Below are 20,183 nucleotides of genomic sequence, written 5' to 3' on the forward strand. Positions count from 1 at the left end.
AAAGTTGTGATAAAAACCTCTCCTTCTGCTTTTAGTTGTTCCTTATCCAGGGTTACTAAATGCCTGTACATGGCAACACTGGTATTATTCATTTGTACAGGTACTTTGCTGATTTTGAAAATAAATAAACTGATCAAAAAACGAAACATGCAAAAACAAGAGTCACTGCATCTGCTTGAAGGAAACTTCCTGAACAGTGCCTGGTTCTCTTTTGAGAAAACCCCAATATAGTCAAGTTTAGCCAAGGATACTATTCTTCTTACTGAAAGCCTATTCTAAGGCACTGGAAACTACGCAGGAAGGAGTTGGAAGAAGCCTCTGGGAACTGCTAGAGAAGACAACGCCTAAGCATTATTATTTCAGAGCAGCTGGAGAATCAGATACAACCATAAACACCCTCCACCACGCTATACCCTTCTAAGCTCCAAATTGAACAATATTGAAAATTCCACCCAAGATCTTTCTTCCATGCACTTCAGATAGCTCCCTTATGAAAATGGAAATATTATCTGGAGGGATCACAACATTTTCAGCCACTATCAACCATTTATACTTAGTGAAAATGAGAAGTGTGAAACCAAGTTTAGAGATGATGATGTGGAGAAAGACTAAGGGCTCTAGTCTCCAAATAGAAGAAAGCAAAGGAGAATTCCGAAATGTAGAGAGGATGTGACAAGAGCAAGGAAAGGTAGATTACAGTCCACTTTACTAGGACGAATCTCACTCATTTTATACATCCAAAATAGAGGACCAACTCTCCTTTCTGTCTGCAAAGCACTGGAACCTGTTAAAAAGGTAATGTAAATTTGCACATTTATGCTGTATGTAATTTTCCAAAGTCATTTTCAGTGAAATTTTTCAAAGTCAAAGTCAAATCATGGCAAAGTCATGATGATAGTCATCTTCTAGTACTCCATGCAAGCCTCACTAGCCTGTTCAGTGTCTCCGGTTTGTGACTGAGTCCCCCCAGATTAGCTGAACTTTCTTTATACCTATTTTGGTGCACAAAAAAGCCAGTTAGTTCCAGTTGAATCCGTAAAGGTCAGATGAACAGCAGGATTCCCTCTCTCCATTCATCTTACCACTACTGTGACTCAGACAAGAAAAAAGTACTACTTCTTACATTACTGCTAGATGATGTCAAGGTATCATTCCTGCAATCAGATGATGCAAGATTCAAATCTAATAACAATAGAAACATTTACTCTAAGCAATAGGACAGAGAGCAATTAAACTTTATTAAAGATTTTTAAGTATTTATGTATAGCCAACCTAAGTTGCATTCCTACATCAGTAGAGAAATCAGACATTTAATTTTTAAATGTTTCCTCATAGCTGTTTATTCTAGATATCCACAATGACAGCAAAACCTATTTGCAAAGCACTAAACAGCAGGTGTTAATTGTGAATTACTGGAGATCTGCCAGTATAAACTGCAAGAAGTTAATATTTCTAGCATTACAAATAAAACCTTTTGGAGTAGTTCTCAGTTTCAACATGTATGCTATTTTATGACACTTTCCCTAAACTGGAAAAAGCAAGGAAGCATATGAGAAGAAACTTTCCCAACTCCCTATTCCATTCCCTCATTTATCTTAGAGCTACTATATACTGATTTACTGAGCACCTGCTATGTTCCTGGCACCAAGTTTGGACATTACATACATATTGCTATGGTCTGAATGTTTGTGTCCTTCCCAAAATCATATGTTGAAACCTAATTACCAGTATAATGATATTTGGAGGTGGTGGTATTTAGAGGTGATTAGATCATGAGGGCATAGCTCTCATGAATGGGATTATTGACTTTATCCAAGAGGCCCCAGAGAGCTACCTTGTCCCTTCCACCATGCAAGGATGTAGAGAGAAGGTACTGTCTATGAATAGGGAAGCAGGCCCTCACCGGGACACCAAATATGCCTTGAACTTGGATTTCCAGCCTCCAGAACTATGAGAAATACATATCTGTTGTTTATAAGCTACTTGGTTTATGGCATTTTGTTCTGGTGGTCTGAACAGCAGACTAAGATACAATGTATTTTTTTATTTGCATTTGATTCTCCCTGCAAGCTCATGATTTCAGTACAGTTATTTTCCCCATTCCACGGATAAATAAACTAAGACTCACAGTGGTTAAGTCACAGGGAAGGAAAATGATGGAGCCAATAAAGATACAGAAGAAAGTGCTCTGAGGGGTTCTGTAGCCCTGCATGCATGCTTTGTGTTTCCATGAGACACAGAGAAAAAAATGAAAAAGCAAAGGCCGGGCACCGTGGCTCACGCCTGTAATCCTAGCACTTTGGAAGGCCGAGGTGGGTGGATCACCTGAGGTCAGGAGTTCAAGACCAGCTTGGCCATCACGGTGAAACCCCATCTTTAAAAAAGTAATAATAAAAATAAAAAATAAAAATAAAAATAAATGAAAAAGCAATCTGTAAGTTTGTATACAAAAAGAAATCCTTTGCTTTGGTCAATACAAGTAGCATCTGTGTCATCTGCATCAAGTTTGTTACAGCCTCTAAAATGATTAAAATAACTAATCACAGCAAAGAGAAATCTTTTATATTACAAGACTGTCTCTGCAGGGGCCTTGCCTAATTCCTGTGCTGTCCTTCCCATTTCAAGGGTCAACCTTCACCACCCAGGAGGCACTTGGCCGCATTTGCCAGAAAAGGGGAAAAGCTGCACTAAGCTCCTCCTATTTATTGAACCAGGTCTGCCTCATGATCCATGATCCATATTTGTGAGGTGCTAGTCTGGTATGAATCCAGCTCGTGATTACAGAACCAGCTAAATCATCTGGGCATGTGCAATGACACCTGGCCTCCTGATTTTCTTCACATCATGCTCTAATTACCTGAGTTAACCAGTCACAGCAGTGTAGCCACATCTTGGCTAAGAAAAGAAGACATACCCTATCCTGGTTCAGATAGGATAACTGGTCATTTTTAATGTCATGTGGTTTCAGTAACACCCAATCATCTTCTATTTAAAGGTAATTTAAGGTTGGGGATGACTGTAATAGGCTCCATTATTCAAGAGTTAAAAGTCTGATCAACTGAAAAGCAAGTGATTCAGTGGGACCACAAGGACATATAGCTTATATTTTAAGCCCGTTTTTTCTTTAAGATTCCTAATAGGAACATTCCTGCTCTTCCTTGTTCTTGTTGCTCTTGTTGAACAAAATCTTTTTTTTTTTTTTAATTGTACTTTAGGTTCTGGGATACATGTGCAGATCATGGAGGATTGTTGCATAGGTACATACATGGCAAGGTGGTTTGCTGCCTCCATCCCCCTGTCACCTATATCTGGCATTTCTCAAAATCTTAAATTAACTTAGCTCATCTTGAATCACATTCTCTAATTCTCACAGCTGAGCACACTGCCTCTGTTAACCCCTGAACTTTGGCGGAAATGTCATTACACAGTGCAACAGAGCAAGCAAATCTGAGCTGTTTAGTCATATTTCACTGGGTGGTACCGCTCCTGGCTCTGTGAATGTGATCTGGGATGCATGCACATAGCTCCTACTAAAAGCAGTCACAACGTCAGCAACAAATAATGCTCATAGCTCAGAAGTTGGATTCATTGCCCAATGCTATTCTACTTACTAGAATATAGTGGATGGCATTTGTACTCTGCCTGGTTTTAAATAATAGCTGTTCCTACGATACAGACAAATCCTGCTCTCAACTCTTATTTCCTTCCTTTCTCTCCAAGATCTAACTTGTGCCTGTAGCTGAAACAACATACAGTGTATTGGAAAGAGCACTGATGTGAGAGTCAAAAGACTTTGACTCCAATCTCAGCTTTGTTATTGCTGAGCAGTTGTGAAGACCTTAGGAAAACAACACTACTTTTCTGAGGCTCCATTCCATCTGGAAAGTGTCTTTGAGCAAAGGAGCTCAGTGAGAGGTCTTGTGGTCCATCACCTGAATAGGAGCTTTCAAAGGCAGCATCTTGGCTGGGTCCCCAAGGCCCATAATCTGGTCTTCAGTTCTCAAGGCTCTTGAGAATGGACTCACACTAGCCAAGCTCACAAAAGGCCAGTGCATAAACCAAAAGGCCAATTTCTTAATTTTTACTAAAAATAAATGAAGCACTAAGAAGACTAAATGCTCCCATTTTGTGGCCAGAGCACTCCCAACAGAGAAATCACTATGGTAAGCTAAATTATAATCAAAAATGTATTGAGTACTACAAAATCAGAGCAAAGAGAGTCTATGATATTGCAGCCTAACATGATTATAACCTGTTTACAAGCTGATTTTTCAAAATGTCATTTTTAAATGACCTATTTATAAATTCTAGCTTTATCTTGCTGCCACTGCATCATGGCATTTGGACTGATCATCGACAGCTTTAACTCTGTGTTTTCTTTTTGGCTCTGTGGATTTCTATAAAGTTACTTTACATAACTAATATGGCCTCCTGGATTACTCAAACCTCATAAGAATCCAGAACCAGGAAGTTCAGCTCAGATCTGAGCTTGCTCCCTCACTCTCCATTTAAAAGTCATCAAATCTCATTCCTGATGGCTACCTCAGCATCACCATAGGACTCCCATTCTTCCTTGTTAGCACTCCTATAGGGAAGAACCCCTTTCTCTGTAAGACACATTTATCTTTAGTTGGGTATTAAGTGTTCAGGAAAGAGGGGAATGAATGAGGAACAATATAGGCATCTTAGTGGGGGTCAGTCACAGGATTAAAAAAAGGGAGAGCAAAAGAGAACAATTGATGGCCGGGTGCAATAGCTCATGCCTGTAATTCCAAAAGCTTGGGAGGCCGAGGCAGGTGGATCACTTGAGTCCAGGAGTTTGAGACCAGCCTGGCCAACGTAGTGAAACCCCGTCTCTTCTAAAAATACAAAAATTAGCCAGGTGTGGTGGTGGGCACCTGTAATCCCTGCTACTCGAGAGGCTGGGGTAGGAGAATGGCTTGAACCCAGGAGGCAGAGGTTGCAGTGAGCCGAGATCATGCCACTGCACTCCTGGGCAACAGAGAGAGCCTCCGTCCAAAGAGAGAGAGAGAGAGAGAGAGAGAGAGAGAGAGAGAGAAACAACTGGTTGAGAATGATCTCACTAAAAAGAGAGTAGGCATGAAGGAAAGGGAAAGATGAAATCTCTCTCCTCAATAGCGCTTGCCAAGCTTAGGACAGGAAGCAGGAGGCCTAGACTCAGCTGCCTCACAGTCAGCCAGCCATTGTGGCTTGGTCTGCTCCGGCCCCTCCTCCTGTGCTCCTGTCACCAGAGCCTTTGCAGAAGCCACACTGCTTGCCAGTTTTGCAGGGTGGGGTGGATGGGTGATCCCTCAGCTGCTGGAGCATCTGTGTGCCAGATCTGAGGGTGTCTTCCCCAGTGCCCCCACCCCCACCCCTTCAGAAACGGGGACTGACTCTCTAGTGTTCCAAATTGGAATGCGGAACACATTTTCCCAGAGACAGCATCACACCTGCCACTTAGTCTCTGTGAGTTCTATAGTTCAGCCACATTAAGTATTCAACAGGCTGTTGTGGGCCAGCCAGAAAAATAATCACCATGTAGAGCCTTGTTTCTATGGGAAAATGTTTTCTGTGTCCCTAACAATCACTTAAAAATGAACTTTTGGAAAATAATTTGTTTTTATATTGAAGAGTGGCCAGGCATGTGTTCCCAAATCAATGTCCAACATCGTTTATGCTTTTTCCTTGTCCCATTCATATAAAAGATGAACAAACGCCCTAAACATTCAGGGTACTATTTATTTTAGAATGCTTCATGATGAGAGAATCAAGGTAAATATATGAAGTCTATGAAAATATTCTCGGAAATTTCAGTAGTCAGCAACTCCTCTGTGCCTAACAATCCAGGCAGTTAGAGAGGAGCCTCACCTATGAAGAGAGGGTTCCCTCAACCCCTGCTTTCCTAGCAGCTACTAAGATTTAGGGTAGGAGCCCCAGATCCTACCAGAATGTACAGCACAGGCTGATGGTAAATAGCCACACACAGACTAGGGAGAAACGAGGGCCATGAAACAAAAGAGCCACTGCTATATGCTTTCAGCAGCAGCCCTTCTGCTAGTATCACCTGTTGCTATCCATAATGTCCTCACTGACTTACCTTCATGTTTATTTTTTTCCAAACAGCTACAGCTTTACAGTCTGTAGAGATGTTGTACCTTTAAGCTCTCAGTGGTCTATCAGCCCAATATTCTTTATTCATTATGCAGGTGTTGGAATTAGTCCTGAATTTCTGATTAAAAGGTAGGCTCTTTGAAGTCCACATTCCCCCACAGCCCCGGTCCCAATATTCAACATATATGAAATACTTGATAAATAACCATTCATTGGTTGATTAACATGATGCTCTGTCAGAGAGACTTAAAAATTATGCCTAGAACGTAAGCCCCATGATGCCAATTTTTTTTTTCACTTCTGGATCCTCAGTGTTTAGATGAGCGCCTGTCACATAGTAGGCACTCAATAGATATATGGTTAATTAATGACAGTTTAGATGTTCTCATCAATAGATGATTAGTCATAATTGAAGAAAAAGCATTGCAGAAAGTATAATAAACTCAGAAAGAGATATCACTTAGGGAAGAAAAAACAATCTCCACGCAATTTTCCAGGAAACATGTATCATCTAAAATTAGATGTACCTGTACTCATCAGCAAAATTAAGCCCTGTGACCATGTGGTGACCAAGGTGCTTCAAACTCTATAGTTGTTAATTTTTTAAGTTGTATGCTGAGTGTGGGCAACATCCGCAATTGCTTGCCTGTCCCAGGTAATAGAAATTCTTCTAAATGCCATCACAAAGTACCATGACCTCTCATTACAGAGAAGAGAAGCTGCAAAGAGCCGTGGGATTTTACTGCTTTACTGAAATTCGTTATATTTTAAACTGTTTTTGTCATAAAATTGAATAAATGGCAAACACTACAAGCCACCTTCTCCTGTTCATGCCCATGCTCTAAAACCAGCTCCAACTCACAGCCAGAGCACAATGGGACATGGCAAAGCAACTCGCCAGCAGCAAGAAGGGGTAATGTGTAATTGGAAAGACTACAATTCACATGCCCCAAATCCTCCTCACAGTAGCTAAACACGGAGGAAAGGATGCGATGCCAAACTTATTATTATTTTCTCTCTTTACTTAGAGATTACCTTCAGTCATTCACTTGGCAAAGACTTTGGCTCTTCCTGTTTATATATCTGTGTGATTCACTTTTTCAAAAGTATGTCATTTTCAGAGACACTCATCAATGCCTAACAGACGTCAATTAATTAATGAATCCTGTTCCAACATATTCCAGACAGGATTTGCACCTAGGAAACAATCTAAACACTGTTAGGTGGGCATTCAGGAGCTCAGATCTCTGAGGCATCAGAAATGGTGCTTTTAGTTAGCACTCATGTCTCTCAAAACACAGCAGAGTCATCCAACAAAAAGCCTAATACAACCCAAGATCAAGTCCACCCTCTTCAAACTGACATTCAAATTTCTTCTCAAGGCCAGGTGCAGTGGTTCATGTCTGTAGTCCCAGCACTTTGGGAGGCTGAGGCTGGCTGATCACTTGAAGTCAGGAGTTCAAGACGAGCTTGATCAACATGGTGAAACTCTTGTCTCTACTAAAAATACAAAAATTAGACTGGTGTGGTGGCACACACCTGTAATCCCAGCTAGTGGGGAGGCTAAGGCAGGAGAATCGCTTGAACCTGCAAAGCAGAGGCTGCAGTGAGCTGAGATCGCACCACTAGCCTGGGCGATCTAGCCTCTTGCACTCTAGCCTAGGTGACAGAGCAAGATGCCATCTCAAAAAATAATAATAAATAAATTTAAAGTAATTTATTCTCAAGCATCTCTAAGATGGACCTAGTAGGCCCATTGTTACTCACCATCATCTCCTTATATGCCCCAGAATCTTCTTTCTTCACTGTGCGTCTCTCTGACATTTATACTACTCCTTCAGAAAGTTCCCACAACCATCTGAATGCCAGCTATCCTTCAGGGCCCATCCCAAATCACTCCCTTCCATGGTGTTTTCCCCAAACACTAAGTCTCAGTACACAACAGGCTTCCTGATTTCTGAATTTCTCTTGCGTTTAGGCTCTAGATTCTGGAAGCACTAACTTGGACACCTAACCATACACTGCTACATGCTGTTAAATTTCACTCTTTCACACATACATGTTACCTCTGTCCAATAGGCAGGAGCCCACAGTGCCAGGCATGGTCCTCATTTTACAGACATTGAACAAGTTCTTGCTACATGTCAGTCTCCTCTCCCATCTAAAATTCAAACAAGTATTTTTTCCACCACAAGCACCTGCCCTTTGGGCATACCTTTCCCAGAAGAGAGGAAGAAAAGGCCATTTTTTTTCTAGCAGAATTTGATAAATCAAGGCTCATATATTTTCTATCACCTGGTAAAAATAAATTCTTTTTTTGACGAATATGATTGAGAGAAGTGAAGAATGCTGGCAATGCATTTACCTCACCAAAAAGGAGTGAAGTTACTGCCTGGGATCACTTTGGAGAAAGTAACAGTTAGAGAATCCTCACATGCAGAGCTCACACCTTGAAAGCCCAGTGAAGGCAAGAGAATTTCCATCATATGAGAAATAAGAAGTAGCCTGGAGACTGGAAAGACAGAAAAAGGCTTCCATACAACATCACAGGAGCTAGTATCTCACACTTTCAATTTTCTTTTTTTCTTAATTTTTAAGAAACTTGAAACAAGTACTCTAGCTTGGCATAAAGTAACACTATGTTAGGGGAAACCCAGCTTTCTTTTTGTTCTCATTTTTACCCACTGAAGAGTCATTTTTATGAATAAAAGTCAACTCCTGCCTATCTACATGTAGACTCTTAAATACTCAAGCTGTCTAAAATGAAATTTTAAAAGTTCACTTTCATTCAAATACCCATTCCTTATCCATTCAATAAACATTTATTGAACACCTGATGTTCAGGCAGTAATACATAAATTTGTTTTAAGATGAGAAATAAAAAGAACACTATATAAAATCTGGTAAATGAAGTCACCCACAGGTACACTAACCCTAACACCATTTTCTATTCTGTTGTCTCTACTTGAAGGTGATTTTTTAATCTCGAATCAAGATTTGCCCTAATATACAACACACTCCCAAATACCAGTCCTTCTTCAGATAATGCAAAGTGGTTATACAAACAGTGCAAATGCTTATTTCCACTATCACAATGTATATTCTCACAAAAAAATTGTTAAATTTTTGTTAGTAAAAGACTGCAGTCTCCTAATTTGCATACGTTTCTCAGAAATTATTAGTACATATCTCTGTTTTGCTGGAGACCTCCACATCAAGAACATACAAATTAGTGTTCAAGCTTGCTTTACAGGCAGGGCTTTTCATAAACGATGCTTGACACCTTAAAGATGGCTCTTAAGGCTGGCATGGTGGCTCACACCTGTAATTCCAACACTTTGGGAGGCCAAGGTGGGGCAGATCACTTGAGATCAGGAGTTCGAGACCAGCATGGCCTACATATTGAAACCCCGTCTCCACTAAGAATACAAAATTAGCTGGGCATGGTGGTGCGTGCCTGTAATCCCAGCTACTGGGGAGGCTGAGGCAGGAGAATCGCTTGAACCCAGGAGGCGGAGATTGCAGTGAGCCGAGATCGCACCATTGCACTCCAGCCTGGGCAACAGAGCGAGACTCTGTCTAAAAAAAAAAATTTTAAATGCCTCTTAAAATAATGTCTGTGCTTCCAAGGAGTAGGGAAACATCTTTGTTATCGTCGAGGCTGAGACAAGTCTTTAGTAACAGTCTCACTTGCTGCTTCGCAAACTGCTGCATTTTATCGCACTTTATTTCCTTCTTTTCCCTGTTGCCCTATTCAGTCCCTCAATTGACATGTGTGATCTCTGGAATAATATTCAAGTCCCCAAGAAAGTATAAAGCTTGGATTTTACTCGATTTGCCTAAGTAGAAGTTAATTAGGAAGGTAAATCTTCTGCCAGAAGTCTAATAGAAATGATGTGTGACTCTATGCTGGTTTGGATGATCCACATCTCTGACCCCATACATTTTTTTGTGTGATAAGGTCCAGTTTGCCAGGGTATGACGAAGCCTGGATCTAATCGGACAGATGTCTAGTGTCATAGGTCTTTTGTCCAGCTGATAGCAGAGGAAGTGGCATTGCCAATGTTGAAATGCAGCTTCTGGACTAAGTGAACATACACCACCCCCTCTAAAAAGCTGGTAAAGCGAGAGCCCTAAGAAACTGGCAAGTGCCTTCACACTCCTTCATTTGCAATTCAAAGGCCAGACCCTGCATTTCCTCTTGGTACTAACCCCAAATGTCATCACCAATCATTCTGCATACCTTCTGCTGTGCGGGCAACTTTGCATCACGTCTCAGACTGACCCTTGAGGGCCACCTCAATGATAACAATAAGACCAAATTAGAATGAGGCTGGAGTAGGGGAGAGCGGCCAAGACTGTGGTTTTAGTAAAGAGGTATATTGTGTTCTGTTGTCCCCAGAAACAGCCTGGATTACAGTCAACATTAAAACCAAATTAGAGTGAGTTAGATTTAAAACAAGATAATTTATATCTCCAGTCAGGAAGATTCTAACAATTGATCAATTTTCTAACAAAATGCATTCCTTTCGGTATATATTTAGTACGCTCACCCCAATTCAGAAACAATGCCTTTCCTTTTTAGATATTACATACTGTGTTTTTTAAATAGAAGCCATTGATTTTGATTTTTCCCCTCAACTATGCCCAATTCATCAGGCTTATTGCTTATTTCCTGAAGGCAAGGGAGGGAGGTTTTTGGCAATCATCACCAAAAATAAAAGACCATTTATTGCATTGTTTAATTTAACTGAAATGATCATCTTGCTTTGGGATGTGTTTTTAAATTTCAAGGTATTTTAATTAAAAAATAAATATGCTTGTTTTAAAAGACAAAAATTAAACTTGTTCATCCAGGTAAACATGAACAACTGAAAAGAGTCTTTTCTCAGATTTTTCTAGTTTATGCATAGACTAGAAAAGAATGAAAAGATCTGATTTTTCAATACCCAGAGGAATCCATCCAAACAGTTTCTATTATTAGAACACAAAATGGTAGCTCAAGAAGTTACTGTGGTTAACAACTGAATAATTCATAGTCTCTGAAGAATTCAGTTGCTTTGTTTTCTCCAGTTCCTCTTTACAACTGGATCCCCAAATATATTTCTAGTCATGAGCTGTTATAAAGGAAACCATATACAAATTGTTTTCAGCAGTTAAAAATTGCCCATGCTAAGCATTGAGAACAACAGCAAGACAATAAGCTGGGGAAAGAACAAGAACTCCTACAAGCAGTTCCTAAAACTCTTCAAATTGCATGTATATTGCCTGAAACTGTAGCTTAGAATTCTAATCCCTGTTCCATGGATATCACTGGGCTGCAATATCACGGAAATTTAAACTGTCTTTATGTAGCCTTCCAAATAAAATATGAAAACAAATTAAATATAGTATCAAAATTATTTTAAACACATTTCAACATGCTGTAATCGAAATTATTTTTTAGGATGAAAAGCACAGAGGCTTTTAAACTCAGAAACAAAAACACTTTAATAGTGAGTGAAAGATGCTAATAATGTTGAAGGATTAATTTCTGCTGGTAAGCATTGAAAACAGAGGCCAAGTCTGACATCACTATTCATCTAAGACATCCAGAAATATTCAACTTTGTTTTGTCTTCCAGAGATGTGTTAAGTATTAGAAAATATGTGAGGATTTTACCTTTGACTTTATTTTTAAAAACATTTTCCCGAAAACAGGCAGTCTCTGCCAAATAGAACATAGAACTGAGACAAGATGGCTGGATTTTTTTTTTTCCTGTTTCAAGTTTTATCCCTGTCTAAATTTCAGATGCAACTAGTAAAACCTCATAACCCTTGGAGAGCCCACAGTTTACCCTTCCAATATATATATATATATATATATTTTGAGACAGAGTCTCACTCTGTTGCCCAGGCTGGAATGGCACGATGTCCGCTCACTGCAACCTCCACCTTCTGGGTTCAAGCGATTCTCCCACCTCAGCCTCCCGAGTGGCTGAAATTACAGGCACCCGCCATCATGCCTGGCTAATTTTGGCATTTTTGTGGAGATGGGATTTCACCATGTTGGCCAGTCTGCTCTTAACTCCTAACCTCAGGTGATCCCCCCACTTCGGCCTCCCAAAGTGCTAGGATTACAGGCGTGAGCCACTGTGTCTGGCCTACCTTTCCAATTTTTTTAAATGTTAAGACTTCAAAAGAATATCTTGCTAAAAATCAGTGACTCACTTCTTAAACAGAGTTAGCTTAACATAACTGAACTAAGTGAACTTTTAAAAAATAATGCAATGTTGTTTATTTAATATACCCCAGAACACTGATCTACTGGGATATATTAAAATTCCAATTAGGAACTAGCTGTTACTGAGAGTCCACTCACTGCCAAGGACCATGCTAAGTGCTTTACTTACTTTCTTTCGTTTAACCCTAAGAAGAGGCATATGCTGTTTTTTTTAGTTGCAGTCTCTCTGTCACCCAGGCTGGAGTGCAGTGGCACGATCTTGGCTCACTGCAACCTCTACCACCCAAGTTCAAGTGATTCTCCTGCCTCAGCCTCCCAAGTAGCTGCAATTATAGGCTCTGGCCACCATGCCTGGCTAATTTTTGTATTTTTAGTAGATACGGGGTTTCACCATGTTGGCAGGCTGGTCTTGAATTCCCAACCTCAAGGGATATGCCTGCCTCAGCCTCCCAAATGCTAATATCATAAGCATGAGCCACCGTGCCCAGCCAGAAGCTTGTATTTAGTAAGCGGTATGGCTACTACCTCCTAGGAGGTTGGCATATACCTAATAAATGGCCAACCGGTCAGTCCAAGTCCAAAGCTCAAGCTCTTAATCCCTGCACTGGTATACTACTTCTCAAGAAAAAAAAGGCTGCCCTGACCAGGAATCAAACCCAGATCAAGGCAGGAAAAAGAACATATTCTAGCAACTAGACCACACAGCATGCCTGACACCACACCAAAAGTCCCCAGAGAGTTATGTGTTTGGGAGTCTGCTTTTTATAGTTTTTCTGTCTCCTTTGCTGACATGCTGTTTATTTCAGTTCTTCCATGTCACACACAGATATATAGACGTTCTGCCATTGCCAGTGCACCTAATCTAGAGCAGCCCCTCATTTCCCTTTATCACAACTTTCTATTTAGATGCTATTTTCCAGTTTACAATGTGCTTTCACATACCTCCCCTCATCTCATTTAATCCGCTATTTCTAATCGGTTTCAGGGTGAGCAACCAGATTACCCATAATGCTAACATGCTGAGATAAGTAAAAGCAATTAGGCTCCGAGCGTGGGCCTGAGGCAGTGTCCTATGAATACAGTACATAATTCTTAGTGCAAAGATGTGATGTCTTTTTTGCAGCCCAGATATTCTCTGAGTACTCAGTCCTTCATCTAACAAACGCTCCCTAAGCACTTGCTGTATGCCGTGTTCTGTACCGGGTGCTAGGGTTATAAATATGATTAGGGCCAGGCATCGTGGCTCACGCCTGTAACTGTAGCACTTTGGGAGGCCAAGGCAGGTGGAACACTTGAGGTCAGGAGTTCAAGACCAGCTCGGCCAACAGGGTGACAAAAATTAGCTGCGCATGGTGGTATGCACCTGTAATCCCAGCTAGACTCTGTCTCAAAATTAATTAATTAATTAATTAATTAAAATAAAGATGATCAGATTCCAGTTCCTACCTTTGAAAAGTTCTGAGGCTAGCAGACGTGTTCACGAATAAACCAAAGCAAGGGTGGACGAACAGTGTAAAGGTAACTTGACACAAGGGATTGTGGGAAAATGGGTGTAAGCTGCCCAGTTTCACTGAGAAGACTGTCTAAAAGATTCCAGGCTGAGAAGAAAGCTGGGATCTCCTTTTGTATGGTTCTCAGCTTAGTAGTAGACACTGGAGGTCACTAGGTTGCTGAACTCTGGATAAACCAGGGAAATGGTTCTCAACTCTGGAGATACATTAGAAGCACTTGCAGAGCTTTCAAAAAAAATCACGAGGCTTGTCAGCTTTGGGAAACAGCTGGACAGTACCTACTAAAGCTGAACATGTGCAGACCCTATGACCTAGCAGTGCCACTGCAATGCATAACCCCAACAGAAATGTGTGTACATGTTCTCCGGGAGACACTCACAAGGATCTTCACAGCAGCATTGTTCACAGCAAACAAAAACTGAAAATAATGTAGATATCCATCAACAAGTGAGTAGAAAAACAAAACGAGGCATATCCATACAATGAAATATTACACAACAAGGAAGAAAAATGAACCACTACTACCTGCAACAAATATAATGACTTGTACAAATATTATGCTGAGTGAAAGAAACCTTATACAAACCAGTACATACTGTATGAGTCTGCTCATATGGAGTACCAAACAGGCGGGGGCGGCCAGGAATCTACTAGGATAGTGGTGGATAGTCAGCATAGCAGTGACTGGGAAGGGGCACAAGGGTGGCTTCTGTTTCTTAATAAGGGTGCAGACCGTATGAGTATGTCAGTTTGTGAAGATTCACCAAACTATATATTTAGGATTTGCGCAGTTTCCTGAATGTAAATATAAAGGTGATTTAAGCATTTTTTTAAAAAGGAATACCAGTGGCTGGGTCTCATTGAGGACCAATTAACTCAGACCCCAATGATTTGTCTTTTTAAAAAGCATCCCAAGGGATTCCAATGTACAGCCATGTCTGAAAACAAAGGAGCTAGTTGTTCCTATATTTATCAATAGCTCTTTGGGGGCAACAGCCTAGCACAAGACAAAGAGAATGAGTTCTGGAGTCAGGTACATCAGTGATTACGTTCTGGTTCTGCTTTGCACTGGCAGTGTGAAGCATCAGTCTGGATCATCTCCAAACCCCAGTTTCCACCAGGGTATAATGGGTACAATGCCACCTACCTCCCAGGAGTATTGCAAGGGTTAAATATGATAATAGACTTAAAGCACCTAGCATCGTGCCTGGAACATAGGTGGTGCCTGAGAAATGGTAGATACTCAACTCCTGTTCCTCCTTAGCATCTATGATCCTAAGCACAATGACGAACAGATTGCTGTAAAGGAACAAAACTCATGGTCTCCAATTTCCTCTCCTGAATGAGTTTCTTTGTAAAGACTGAAGTAATATTATACTTGGACTAATGATGTCAAATGAATATCAGAAATTTCTGGGCCCTGGCCACTCACTCTATTCAGCACCTGCTATCCCTGAATGTGAGTGGAGAGGAGGCCAACTGTAGGTAAATACAAATCACAGACCATCCTTTGGAAAACTCTGCTCCTGTCCTCACCCCTTAGAACAGCACCAACCCTGCACAAGCAAAGACAAGGCCAAGACGTGCGTAGCCAAAAGGAATAGAAAAAATTAGTAGCTTGGAAGATGTAGTATCCATAAAATGTGCCAAAGAAAACACTTTCACATACAATTTCACATTTTTGTAAAAACAAATGAACAAAGAAAAAACCTAGGCTGAAGGCAGGACATGCAGTTTAGAGTTTTGATCCTATGAGTGATAAGCTGTATGACTTCGATCAACTAAACTTTTCTGTTTCTTTGTCAAGTGAAAGTAATGCCATCTCTCCTACATCCTTTACAAGGGCACAGGGAGTTTCAGATAAGTAGAAGGCATTCAAAAAAATTAAGCACCGAAGAAATGCAATATGAAAATAGTAGCTGGAAATTTACTTTGTTCAAAACTCCAATCATCTGCCCCGGCACCCAGACTAAGACAGAACACTCCCTTGTTTTAACTGTTCTAAGCACACCCAAAGCGTACACCAGGCTGAAGCTGGCTTATGTAAGAAGGGACTGCAGCATTGCCTGGCATGTAGCATAATACTTTGCTGAAGAGAAATCCTTGGAAATGCCTCAGCTGAAGCACAAGGGCAGGCCCAGGCCTTACGTTTTGAAGAGAGGTGCTCTCAGTCACGAATGCCAGAACTGGCTGGAGCAAATGATGTCATCAGAGATCCTCTTACCGTGGTCAATGTCAAAATTAAGATAGGAAGTCCAAGGACAAACTATGAGTTTTCCAGGCAATATAAGTTAAAAAAAAAAAAAAAAAAAAAAAACTGTTTGGACCTTTGAATCTTGCCTTTAAAATTATTAATACTTTACAGAACATCAGCTGAAATTTATCCTATTTTGTCAGGTTTTTTTTCGTTTATGCAAAGCTTTTAGTGACAAAAATATACATAGTTGCAGAAGAAAATATATTCATTTACTATATTTTTATTCCCGCTATACATTAAGAAAAGGGAAAAACATTATGTGAATTACCTATATCCAAAAACAGTAACAAATTAAAAATGAAAATATAAGACCTTTGAAGAGACAGAGATAAACTTGAGAGCTCTCCACTGTGGAGCTAAGAAACGAAATAGCTCAAATACCTGTTGGGTTCCTAAATGACTGGAAAATGAAAACTTGAAATTAACTACAGGCACTTTGGAACACCTTGTAGAACACAGGTCTTTTCCATCCACAAACCATTCCTGCAACAGATCACTGTATACTCAACGCAGAAAACATCCCCAAATGTACAGATGCTCCGGGTTGGGAGGGCATCAAATTAGTATTAAAAATGATACTGTTGACTCCTGCTCTGGTTCTAGGGGAAGGAAAGAATCCAGTCGGATGCAAATCTTGCGGCCAGAGACGGACAATTAGCCCCTAAGTTTGGCGCGTCCTCGCTCTGCGCCCTCGGCCCCCATCTCCCCCTTCCCGGCACCCTGGATCTCAGCGCACTGTGAGGCCCTGGCAGAGAACAGACCCCGCAGCTGGGGCTACGAGCCACGGCAGTGGGAAGGAAGGGCGGCTCCTCTTCAAAGGGGGTCCTTCAGCACCCACCCCCGGGCCCTCGCGCACTCCCCTTCCCCTGACCCTTTTGCCCCCAGGCAGGTCACCTGGCTCGGCCGCTGCCCGCCTGTCCTCCGGCTGCTCCCTCACTGCAGCCGCGCCGCCGCCGCCTCCTGGAAGCCGCTCGCCCTCCCGAGTCACGGGGCAGGCGAGCTGGCGGGCAAGCCTGTGTCAAGGCTGCGGGAACCGTTCAACCCAGCCGGAGCTGGGACCCTGCCCTGAGCGCGGCCGCCACCAGGGCGAAACTGGAGAGCTGGGCTAGGCTCGCCCCAGCGGGGAGGGGCGGCTGCAACTTTGCGCCTGGACGTGGGCGAGGAGGGGGCGCCAGTCTCCAAACTCTGTGCCGCTCCCGCAACCTCTCCAGTCCGGGGATTGTTTTTTAATCTAAAAGGAAGTCAGAGTCTTGTCCTCAAGTTCTTGTTGCCATAGCCGTGCCGCTCGGCGGGCGGAGGATGGCGGGGCCGAACTGGGGGTGCCGGAGGCGCGCCCCGCTGGGTGCGCTGGCTGCGAGCCGGGAGAGGGTGCACGGCGGCGACGGGAGGGGAGCGACTGCCCGGGGAGCCAGCCCACGAGGCTCCTCCAGACCACGCTCAGCTGCCCGTGCCGGTGCCCTCCCGCCCGCAGCCGGAGCTGGAGCGGAGCTGAAGGAGAGAAAGCGGCCTGGAGGCACTGGGCCAGCAGCGGGGAAGCAGTGACCCGGACCTGGATCGCAGAAGTAGGAACTGGAAGTGACAGCGGCGCAGGCAGAGCAGCAGCAGCAGCAGCAGCAGCAGCAGCAGCAGCAGCAGCAGCAACCCGGCTAGCTGTGGCAGCAGCAAAAGCCGCCGTGCAGCAGCAGCGGCCACACTGCGCATGCTGCTGCCGCCTGACTCAGCCCCTACCCGAGGGCTGCCAGTGCCTGGCATGCTGCGGGTCACTGCCACAGCTTCGGGCGGGATCCCCAGACTCATGGACTAGCCCTTTCTGGTGGCCTGCTTCCTCCCTCACCCCTAGATGAGGCAACTCAGAACCCCCAAACTCTATGATGAGCCGCTGAGACACCCAAGTGGAGAAGCGCTAGCTCTCCAGGGGCCCTTCACACACCACCCTTCCTCGAACTATCCTGGATGCCCTTCCCGGCCTCTCTGATAACAGGCCCCAAATCAAATAGTCTCTTTGGGAGAGAATGAAAACGTTCGTGATAGGTGGGAAATATTTAAAGCCTTACTCAAAGTCTAATTTTTATAGAAACACAATGCAGTCTTTAAAACATTAGGATGGCCAGACTCGTGGGTGACATTTAATGTAACTCTTGGAAATTACATTAAGCATGTCAGATTTGCACAACAGAAGAAAAGAACTTGCCAAAATCCTCTTCGGTCTTCTCACTAGCTCCAACTGAGCAGCTAAATACACAAAGCTTTGCCTAGCGGAAACTGATGGAAATGGGCCAGTTAAAAACAGACATTACAACCATTAGACATTACCCAACCCCTACTCTAGTCTCCTTATTTTAGAGATGACTCAACTGAGGCCTGGAAAAGGAGATCCTGACTTCACACAACTGGCAGGGTCAGGGCTTGAAGGAAGATCTGCTGATACCCATTCCAGCTACTGGTTAGTTGCTGGGCCTTCTGCCTAACTCTTCCCGGGAGGCACTGCACTGCTAGGTATTTAGCCTTGACTCATGATCATTAGTAGAGCTGCCTTACTTTTAGAACTGCTTCCCTGCAGAGCAGCCCCTGGGAAATGGCAAACCGTCCATCCCACAGGCCTCACTTTGGGGAGGGCACCCATGCTGTTCCAGCGACAAGGCAGATGGAGTGACTCAGGGAGACAGGAGGGAATGAGGGGGTGGGGGCAGAGAAAAAAAACACACTGCTACCAGCTGGTACTGGAAAGAAAGAAGTGGGGGAGAAAGAGAAAGGGAGGGAGAAAGAGTGAGTAAGAGAGGGAGTAAGAGAGGAGGAAGGAGGAAGAAAGAAAGTGAAATAAATACTAATCGAACCTCATATACATTCAATGAAATCCTTCAATAATAAAATATGTTTTTAAAAAATAAACTTGGGCTGGGTGTGATGGGTCATGACTGTAATCCCAGCACTTTTGGAGGCAGAGGCAGGTGGATTACTTGAGGTCAGGAGTTCGAGACCAGCCTGGCCAGCATGGCAAAACCCTGTCTCTACTAAAAATAAAAAGCTTAGCCAGGCATGATGGTGGGCACCTGTAATCCCAGCTACTCTGGAGGCTGAGACACAAGAATTGCTTGAAACCAGGAGGCAGAGGCTGCAGGGAGCCTAGATCAGACCACTGCGCTCCAGTTGGGTGACAGAGCAAGACTCCATCTCAAAAACGAATAAAAATAAATGGCAATGTGTTGGTAGTAATAGTGGCAGAAAACAAAGGCAAATTACCTTCTGGGGATAAGGCAGGGGAAAGGCTTGGCTAAGAGGAAAACCATAGGTTTAGAGCTTTCAGAGACCAGTTGATCATGTAGTTGCAGCCAGGGCAATGCAATCAAAGCAGTTCTACCCAGGCCATTCTTGACTGATCAGAAGAACTGTAGGTGTCCCTAACTCCCACCAACTTCAGGGGCAACACAAAAGTAAAACTACCATTGCTAGAATTTGTGTTGTTGAAAGACATCAGTGATTCTCTACCTAGACATGAAGGTTCTTCCATATATTCTGGAAACTTTTCACTTGGGACCTGAGTCTTTTCCCTGCCTTCTCCATTCTGTAAGAAAATAAGAAAGATATATTTGGTCCACAAAAAGGAAATACAAATAGACTAAAAGGGATAAGAGGAAGTCCAAACTCATTAGGAATCATGAAATACAAATTACAGCAATAAATAAAATGCCATTTTCATCCATCAGTTTAGCAAACATTAAAGACAAACAATATCCAGTGTTGCAGGGATAGGAAGAAGACACTGTCTACACTATTGGTGAGAATGTAACTTGGTATAGCATTTTTGTAAGGCAATTTGACATTATCTATCAGAATTTTACACAGTAATTCAATTTCTATGAAGAAAGATCCTTCAAGAATAATCACAGATGTGCACAAATTTCTATGTGCATATATAACATGATCCACTGGGTTTTATCCTAGGAATGCAAGATTGATTTAATCATTCTCAGCAAACTGACAGAAGAGCAGAAGATCAAACACCGCATGTTCTCACTCATAGGCGGGTGTTGAACAATGAGAACACATGGACACAGGGAGGGGAGCACTACACACTGGGG

General features: G+C 42.5%; 1 protein-coding gene across 10 annotated transcripts in view; it reads right to left on the minus strand.

Moving 5' to 3' along the window:
• ARHGEF6 (Rac/Cdc42 guanine nucleotide exchange factor 6) overlaps window positions 1-20,183 on the minus strand; it is a 113,807-nt gene that overhangs the window by 81,715 nt on the left and 11,909 nt on the right. Inside the window, exon 1 of one of the 10 annotated variants that reach the window (XM_037733344.1) lies at window positions 16,999-17,639. The exons of 8 other annotated variants lie outside the window; for them this stretch is intronic. The gene's annotated coding sequence lies outside the window, so the exon portion shown is untranslated. Of the gene's footprint in view, window positions 1-16,998; window positions 17,676-20,183 lie in introns of those variants that run through there. One more of the 10 variants, XM_017514147.2, reaches the window with a different exon arrangement.

This window comes from Cebus imitator, unplaced genomic scaffold (assembly GCF_001604975.1).
Source record: "Cebus imitator isolate Cc_AM_T3 unplaced genomic scaffold, Cebus_imitator-1.0 Scaffold517, whole genome shotgun sequence".
Taxonomy (NCBI): domain Eukaryota; kingdom Metazoa; phylum Chordata; class Mammalia; order Primates; family Cebidae; genus Cebus; species Cebus imitator.